The following is a 9082-nucleotide window of genomic DNA, read 5'->3' as shown; positions in this document are numbered from 1 at the left end:
AAAGAAAGAAAGAAAGAAAGAAAGAAAGAAAGAAAGAAAGAAAGAAAAGAGAAGAGAAGAGAAATCCGATCTATAGGAACAGTGGGGGTGCAAGTGGGGAGTATCTAGTACCACCTGACTTTTAGCAACAAGGAAGTGGACCGAAGTGCAGCCTGATTATGCTTAATTATAACTACATTTCTGGGGCTTGATGGCTCAAGCCTGTAATCCCAGCACTTTGGGAGGCTGAGGTGGGCGGATCATTTGAGGTCGGGAGTTTGAGACCAGCCTGGCCAACATGGTGAAACCCCGTCTCTACTAAGAAGACAAAAATTAACCAGGCGTGGTGGCAGGCACCTGTAATCCCAGCTATTCGGGAGGCTGAGAAAGGAGGATTACTTGAACCCAGAGGTGGAGGTTGCAGTAAGCGGAGATGGCACTACTGCACTCCAGCCTAGGTGACAGAGTGAGACTCAAAAAAAAAAAAAAAAAAAGACAGGCATGGTTGGCTTGTTAACATGCAGGCTGCTGGGTCCCCCAGAGATTCTGGTTCAGTAGGCCTAGAACAACAGAGAATTTACATTTCTGACAAATTGTCATGTGATGCTAATGCTGCTGGCGGGGGTCACACTTTGAAAACCACTAGTCTGGAAAAACACCTTTTTTTTTTTTTTTTCTGAGACAGGGTCTTGTCTCACCCACGCTGCAGTGCAGTGGTGCAATCATGGCTCAATGTAGCCTCAATCTCCTGGGCTCAAGTGATCATCCTACTTCACCCTTCTGAGTAGCTGGGACTACAGGGTGCACCATCACACCTGGCTAATTTTTTGAAGATTTTTTTGTAGATATGGGATCTCACTATACTGCCCAGGCTAGTGTCAAATTCCTAGACTCAAGCGATCCTCCTGTCTGAGACTCCCAAAGTGCTAGGATTACAGTTGTGAGCCACTGTGCCCAACCACAAGTGAAAGTAATAAAATATTTCACTTGAATTTAATTATTTTGCTAATAATTAATAGATATGCCGGGCCCGGTGGCTCACACCTGTAATCAGCACTTTGGGAGGCCAAGCCAGGCGGATCACCTGAGGTTGGGAGTTTGAGACCAGCCTGATCAACATGGAGAAACCCCGTCCCTACTAAAAATACAAAAAATTAGCTGGGCATGGTGGTACATGCCCAGTACTCCAGAGGCTGAGGCAGAAGAATCACCTGAACCCAGGAGGCGGAGGTTGCGGTGAACTGAGATCGTGACATTGCACTCCAGCCTGGGCAACAAGAGTGAAACTCCGTCTCAAAATAATAATAATAATAATAAATAGATAATATTTATATCAACATATCCAAAATACTATTTCAACATGTTATCAATTTTTTTTTTCCGCTCCATCACCCAGGCTGGAGTGCAGTGGCCGGATCTCAGTTCACTGCAAGCTCTGCCTCCCAGGTTTACGCCATTCTCCTGCCTCAGCCTCCCGAGTAGCTGGGACTACAGGTGCCCGCCACCTTGCCTGGCTAGTTTTTTTGTATTTTTCAGTAGAGACGGGGTTTCACCATGCTAGCCAGGATGATCTCGATCTCTTGACCTCGTGATCCGCCCATCTCGGCCTCCCAAAGTGCTGGGATTATAGGCTTGAGCCACCGCGCCCGGCCTATCAATGTTTTATAAATGACTAATGAGCTACTTTACATTCTTTTTTTCTTTTTATTTGAGACCGAGTTTCTCTGTAGCCCAGGCTGGAGTGCAGTGGCATGATCTCAGCTCATTGCAACCTCTGCCTCCCGGGTTCAAGTTATTCTCCTGCCTCAACCTCCTGAGTAGCTGGGATTACAGGCACATGCCATCATGCCCAGCTAATTTTTGTATTTTCAGCAGGGTCGGGGTTTCACCATTTTGGCCAGGCTAGTCTTGAACTCCTGACCTCAAATGATCCACTCGCCATGGCCTCCCAAAGTGTTAGGATCACAGGCATGAACTGCCCTGCCTGGCCTACATTCTTCTTTTCATACTGTCTTTGAAATTCCTGTGTATATTTTATATTTGCAACACATTGCAATTAGGACTTGTCTTCACTAGCCACCTGTGCGGCTAATGGCTACTATACTGGACAGCACAGGACAGGCCTTGAATGGTGGCTGCTGTTGTGGGGACAGTGAGTTGAAGGTGGAGACTTGCCTCTTGAATTTAGCAACGAGGATGAGCTTTGGCAATGAAAGTTTCACTTTTGTGAAGTAGAGGGAGAGGAATGGAGAGAGAGTATATGAACACTTCCTTCCTGAAGTTTGGCTGTGGTTTTAACACCAATAGAGAGATCTGGCTAACGAAACTCAAAATCAACACCAGATACTAGCAGCATAAAAAAAGACAACCACATATTATGTCTCTTGTGATAGATCTTAATATTATCCCTAAAGTATACTTAACCCTGAATTGAATGTGAGTCTGACTCAGCCTCTAGATCTACCCAGTCTGCAAGACATACAGGGGATGGCAGAACATATAAAGGACACCAAGAGGGGAAACCAGTCAAATCAGACTGAGAAGAGATTATTTACAGGTGGATAATGTCAAAAAGAAAGGAAAAAAATAAAATTTGTAAAAAAAAAAAAAAAAATCACACTTTGGGAGGCCAAGGCAGCAGGATAGCTTTAGCTCGAGTTTGAGACCAGCCTGGGCAACACAGTCTCTATTTAAAAAAAAACTGTCTCTATTAAAAAAAAAAAAGTATAAAATTTTGGTCAGGTGCGGTGGCTCACGCCTGTAATCCTAGCACTTTGGGTGGTCAAGGCCAGAGAATCACCCAAGGTCAAGAGTTCGAGACCAGCCTGGCCAACATGGTGAAACCTGGTGTGGTGGTGCATGCCTGTAATCCCAGCTACTCAAGAGGCTGAGGCAGGAGAATCACCTGAACCCGGGAGGTGGAGGTTGCAGTGAGCCGAGATCATGCCATTGCACTCCAGCCTGGGTGACAAAAGCGAGACTCCATCTTAAAAAAAAAAAAAGTATAAAATTTTAAAAAATTTAAAAATTAGACTGAGATGAATGAGAGGGAGAGGGAACAGTTATAAAATAAAAGACTTAAAAAGGTAACATTAACAAATACAATGCAGGCACCCTGTTCGGATTCTAATTTGAACAAGCCAACAGTTTCAAGACATTTCTGTGACACTTCGGGAAATTTGGAGACAGGAAGAATGTTAAGACACCACTAAGGATTTGTTAGTTTTTTAGGTGTGATAAAAGTGTTATAGTAATTTCTTTTAAGAACCTGATATTTTAGAGATACATAATAGATGAAATCATATGATGTCTGGGATTTGCTTTAAACTAATTCTGGGGGAGGTGGAATAAATAAAACAAGATTGGCCATATGTTGATAATTGTTGAAGCTGGGTGATGGGTACTTAGACGATCATTATTCTATTTCTGTGTACGACTGAACATTACCATAATAAGGCTTTAAAAGGGGGACTGCTGTGAAAAGAGAAAAAAGTAGGGGAATTGTGTGTGTGTTTTTTCCCCCAAGACCAGAGCGCCTTGAACGGGCTCCAGAGCTGACAAGGACGTTGAGATGCAACACAGTGAGAAGGCGCCGGGGTGGCTGCAGGGCAGTCAATAGTCGATTTCGCTCTTGCTCCCGCGGCTGCCTTCTCTACAGCTCCGGAGGTTGCAGCTCCCTATCCTGGACCCGGACTCGGTCCCCACCCACGCTCTGAGGCCGGGCCAGCTCAGCGCCTCCCGCGCCTGCGCAGCACCGCCCTTTCGGGAGCAGCGCCCAGTCCCTACACCCCACAATCCCCCGCGCCGTTCCGGAGGCGCGCTAGGAATGGGTGTGGCCTCTGCCTCCACATTGGAGCAAGGTGAGGCAGAGGGTGTCGCGTGGCCTTCTGGGAAATGTAGTTCGTCTGCCAGGCTGGAACCACCGCTCAACCCCCTCGCCAGACTATGCACCCCACAATGCGCCGCGCGCGCAGCGGCTGAGCGATGCGTTGCTGCCCCCACGTGGTGGCTGAGCGATCATGCTCCGGTTTGGGAATGGTACCCAGAAGGGTAGAGGTAGGGGCGGAGACGGTGCTGGGGATGCTGAGGGTCGCCCTGGGAACCTCTGGGAAGATTTTTCAGAGGGTAAGGCCCTTGGAGGTGGCCCAAGAAAGGGTAATAGTAATGAAGAAATTTGAGGTGGGGCCCGCTATGAGGATTGAATGACAGAGCAGCACCTGTTGGCTGCATGTGATAATAAGGCTACTGTTACACCTAAGACTTACACGGTAGGCACTTCCTAGGCCACCTACAGCTCCCTGCGCTTCAGGTGTCTTAGCCCATTCAATCCTCGCAGCCACCATTCGAGGTGTCATCAGCCCTCCTTTCTAGGAGTGAAGCCGAAGCCCAGAAAAGCAAATCACTTGCTCAAAGTCATTCAACATGTCAATGGCAGAGCTGGGATTTGAACCAGGCTGTCGGGCTTCCAAGTCTGTGCTCTTCTTCACAGGAATATCTGATCACCCTATTCAGTTATCCTAAAATTGTAATTAGCACATGAATCAAGTCAAGATGGTCATTAACATGTGAATCTCTTTGAGTCGCTGATTATCAGCACTTGTTCCTGCCCAAATTTGTGACTTAGACCTGCTTCAGGACAAAGTTGACAATCAACATAGATTTATAGTTAGCACATGAATCAGTGCAGGTTTCTGTTCACAGGGATCAGATTTCTGATTAGCACTTGAATCAGCAGTGGTTTGTGTCAAGAGCTGGAGTCTTTAAGTTCCTGATTTGCACTGGGATCTCCACCCAGGGATTATTTTCTTGCCTAAATAAGCCTGTTCCTTTATGTCCAGGTGACCTTCTCCTCAAATGTAGGCCCAGCTGGGTGCAGTGGCTCATGCCTGTAATCCCAACACTTTGAGAGGCCGAGGCGGGGAGATTGCTTGGGTCCAGGAGTTTGAGACCAACCTGGGCAACATAGCGAGACCCCTATCTCCATGAAAAATAAGACAATTAGCCTGGAATGGTGGCATGCTCCTGTGGTCCCAGCTACTTGAGAGGCTGAGGTGAGAGGATCCCTTGAGCCCAGGAGTTCGAGGCTGCAGGGAGCTATGATCGTGCCACTGCATGGCAGCCTCAGCGACAAAGCAAGACCCTTTCTTTTAAAGAAAAAAAAAAAATGGCCAGGCGCAGTGGTTCACGCCTGTAATCCTAGCACTGTAATCCCAGGCTGAGGTGAGCGGATCAACTGAGGTCAGGAGTTTGAGACCAGTCTGGCCAACACAGTGAAACCCCATCTGTACTAAAAAAAAATTTTTAAATGGCCAGGCACAGTGGCTTATGGTGTAATCCCAGCACTTTGGGAGGCCGAGGTGGGTGGATCACCTGAGGTCAGGAGTTCGAGACCAACCTGGCCAACATGGAGAAACCCCATCTCTACTAAAAATACAAAAATTAGTGGGGCCTGGTGGTAGGCGCCTGTTTTCCCAGCTACTCAGGAGGCTGAGGCAGGAGAATCGCTTGAACCCAGGAGGCAGAGGTTGGAGTGAGCCAAGATTGTGCCACTGCACTCCAGCCTGGGCAACAAAGTAAGACTCTGTCTCAAAAAAATAAATAAATAGTCTGGGCACAGTGGCTTAAGCCTGTAATCCCAGCACTTTGGGAGGCCGAGGCAGGCGGATCACGAGGTCAAGAGATCAAGACCATCCTGGCTAACACGGTGAAACCCCGTCTCTAATAAAAATCAAAAAAAAAAAAAAATTAGCCAGGCATGGTGGTGGGGGCCTGTAGTCCCAGGTACTTGGGAGGCTGAGGCAGGAGAATGGCGTGAACCCGGGAGGCGGAGCTTGCAGTAAGCCAAGATCGCGCCACTGCACTCCAGCCTGGGCAACAGGGTTAGATCTGTCTCAAAAAATAAATAAATAGATAAACAACTAATAATAATAAAGTAAGGTTATTTGTTTTTTGCTTGTTGCATTGTTTAAGTCCCTTGTAGACTGAATTCCTCTTTATGTCTAAATACGTTTGTCTCTTCGGTACACATGTGGGGTGCTATATCCCTTCAACCCACCAGGTTTTAGCATAGCTGTTGTGGTAGACAGTCCCATGTGCAGTGCAGATAGCCCTGGTTTAGCCCAGCTGTTCTCAAATTGTGGTCCCTGACTAGGTGTAGTAGCTCATGCCTGTAATCACAACACTTTGGGAGGCCAGGGAGGGAGGATTGCCTGAGGCAAAGAGTTCAAACCAGCCTGGGCAGTATATTGAGACCCTGTCTCTATAAGAAATTTTAAAAATTAGCTGGATGTGGTGACGCATGCCTGTAGTCGCAGTTACTCTGGAGCCTGAGATGGGAGGATTGCTTGAGTCCAGGAATTTGAGGTTGCAGTCAGTTATGATTGCACCAATATACTCCAGCCTGGGTGACAAAGCAAGACCCTGTCTCAAAAAAAAAAAAAAGTGTGGTCTTTGAAATGTCACATTGGCATCACTTGTTAAAAATGCAAATGCTTGTGTCCCACCTCAGACCCACTGAACCAGAAACTCTGAGGTTGGGACCTAGAGATCTATGGTGTCCCCAGGTGATCCTGGTGGGCTGCACTGCAAGGACACCTGGCCTAGCTCCTGCAAGGCAAGGCATCCCTCTCTGCTTTTCTTTCTTTTCTTTCTTTCTTTCTTTCTTTTTTTTTTTGACACACTCTGTCACCCAGGCTGGAGTGCAGTGGTTCAGTCTCAGCTCACTGTAACCTCTGTCTGCCAGGTTCAAGTGATTCTCCTGCCTCAGCCTCCCGAGTAGCTGGGATTACAGGTGCCCGCCACCAGGCCCAGCTAATTTTTGTATTTTTTTGGTAGAGACAGGGTTTCGCCGTGTTGGTCAGGCTGGTCTTGAACTTCTGATGTCAAGTGATCCACCTGCCTCGGCCTCCCAAAGTGCTGGGATTACAGATGTGAGCCATCACGCTTGGCCCCTCTCTGCTTTTCTACCTCAGATCTCAGAAGGCTCTCATGTGGGTGTAGGGGCTCACGCCTGGAATTCCAGCACTTTGGGAGGATCACTTGAGCCCAGGAGTTCAAGACCAGCGTGGGCAACATAGGGAGGCCTCATGTCTGCAGAAAATCAAAATATTGGCTGGGCATGGTGGCACACAGCTGTGGTCCTGGCGACTCAGGAGGCTGAGGCAGGAGGATTGCTTGAGTTGCAGTGAGCTGTGATCACACCACTGCATTCCAGCCTGGGCTACAGAGCCAGACCCTATCTCAAAAAACAAACAAAAAGCCCCCAGATGGCTCTCAGTGCCACTGCCTCCTCCCACAGGGATAACCATCCCCCAAGGGGGTTAAGAATTGAAGGATAAATGCCTCTGTCTCTCTGAACTTGCTGGGAGAGTAGGGGAACAATTCTAATGTGTTCCAGAAGATTCTTTCAAGTTCACCAGCACAACTGAGCCCCAGTTGCCCAGGGAAGTGACCCATTCCTCATCAATGCATCCTCTGTTAGCGGTCTGTCTCCTCTGCTTCCCTCTTCCCTCTCCCTGGCCCCTGTTTCCCAGGATCACCCCCCAAATCAATCAGTTCTACTGAATTCTTTTTTTTTTTTTTTTTTTTTTGACATGGTGTTTCACTCTTGTTGCCCAAGCTGGAGTGCAATGGTGCGATCTCAGCTCACTGCAACCTCCGCCTCCCAGGTTCAAGTGATTCTCCTGCCTCAGCCTCCCAAGTAGCTGGGATTACAGGCGCCTGCCACCATGCCTGGCTAATTTTGTGTGTGTGTGTGTGTTTTTTTAGTAGAAACAAGGTTTCACCATGTTGGCCAGGCTGGTCTCGAACTCCTGACCTTGGGTGATCTGCCCACCTCGGCCTCCCAAAGTGCTGGGATTACAGGCGTGAGCCACTGTGCTTGGCCGATTCCACTGAATTCCAATCCCAGTCCTGCTCTTGGGTTTAACTCCATGTCTTTCCCTCTGTCTCCGCCACCTCTGTAGCAGCCCTGAAGCTTCTGCATCCTTTTTCTGAGTATCTGAGTGACCAGTAGCCGCTGTGCTTGGCCAGGAGCACTGATGAACTTTGCTAATGATCTGGAAATGCGGGCCCTGGGGCTGAGTTAATTTTAGCTCCAATTTTCCAATATATAAGTGAAAGGAGCCGAGAGCCTATTCTGAAACCTTCAGCAGAGCTAGAGATGCCAGGGTAGAAGGACCCATAAACTCCTCCCAAGGTCACTTTACTCCTCCATTCAGATGGGAGATCCTGGGGTGGCTTCCAGGACCCCTCATGTTCCCCAGAGTAAGGCCACGTCCCCTTCAGACCACCCAGACCAAGGTCGTGTCCCCTTTGGATCAGGTTCCTAAAATATCATGTCCCCCATGTTGCTATAACCAAGTTCCCAGGCCAGGCTTGTAGATGGTCACTCACAGCCAGTTTTCTGTGACACATCTGCCAGGAGAGCCTGTGACCCGAACCCAGCCTTCCCTCCCCTGTTCTTTCCCAAGCATCAGAATAGGCGGACCCCATTCCTGCAGAGTCAGTTCCATCCAGGGTCTTCTGTGGGGCAGTGAACCTGAGTGGGAAGTGGAGAGGAAGACAGCAGACACATTTATCTGGGTCAATCTGGCCAGCCCCCATCTCTACCCCATTTTCTATCTTCTCCCCCATCTCGAGCATATTTGGTCAATGTGTCTTTCTTTTCTTTTCTTTTTGAGACAGAGTCTTACTCTGTTGCCCATGCTGGAGTGCAGCCGTGTGATCCTGGCTCACTGCAAACTGCGCCTCTCAGGTTCCAGCAATTCTCTTGCCTCAGGCTCCTGAGTAGTTGAGATTACAGGCATGTGACACGACGCCCAGGTAATTATTATTTTTATTTTTATTTTATTTATTTATTTAGAGACAGAGCCTCGCTCTGTCCCCCAGGCTGGAGTGCAGTGGTGTGATCTTGGATCACTATAATCTCCACCTCCCGAGTTGGAGCCATTCTCCTGCCTCAGCCTCCCGAGTAGCTGGGATTACAGGTGCCGCCACCACACCCGGCTAATTTTTGTATTTTTAGTAGAGACAGGGTTTCTCCATGTTGGCCAGGCTGGTCTCCAACGCCTGACCTCAAGTGATCCGCCCGCCTCAGCCTCCC

The sequence above is a fragment of the Piliocolobus tephrosceles genome, chromosome 21 (assembly GCF_002776525.5).
Source record: "Piliocolobus tephrosceles isolate RC106 chromosome 21, ASM277652v3, whole genome shotgun sequence".
NCBI classification, from domain to species: domain Eukaryota; kingdom Metazoa; phylum Chordata; class Mammalia; order Primates; family Cercopithecidae; genus Piliocolobus; species Piliocolobus tephrosceles.
Note: the sequence above shows the minus strand (reverse complement) of the source record.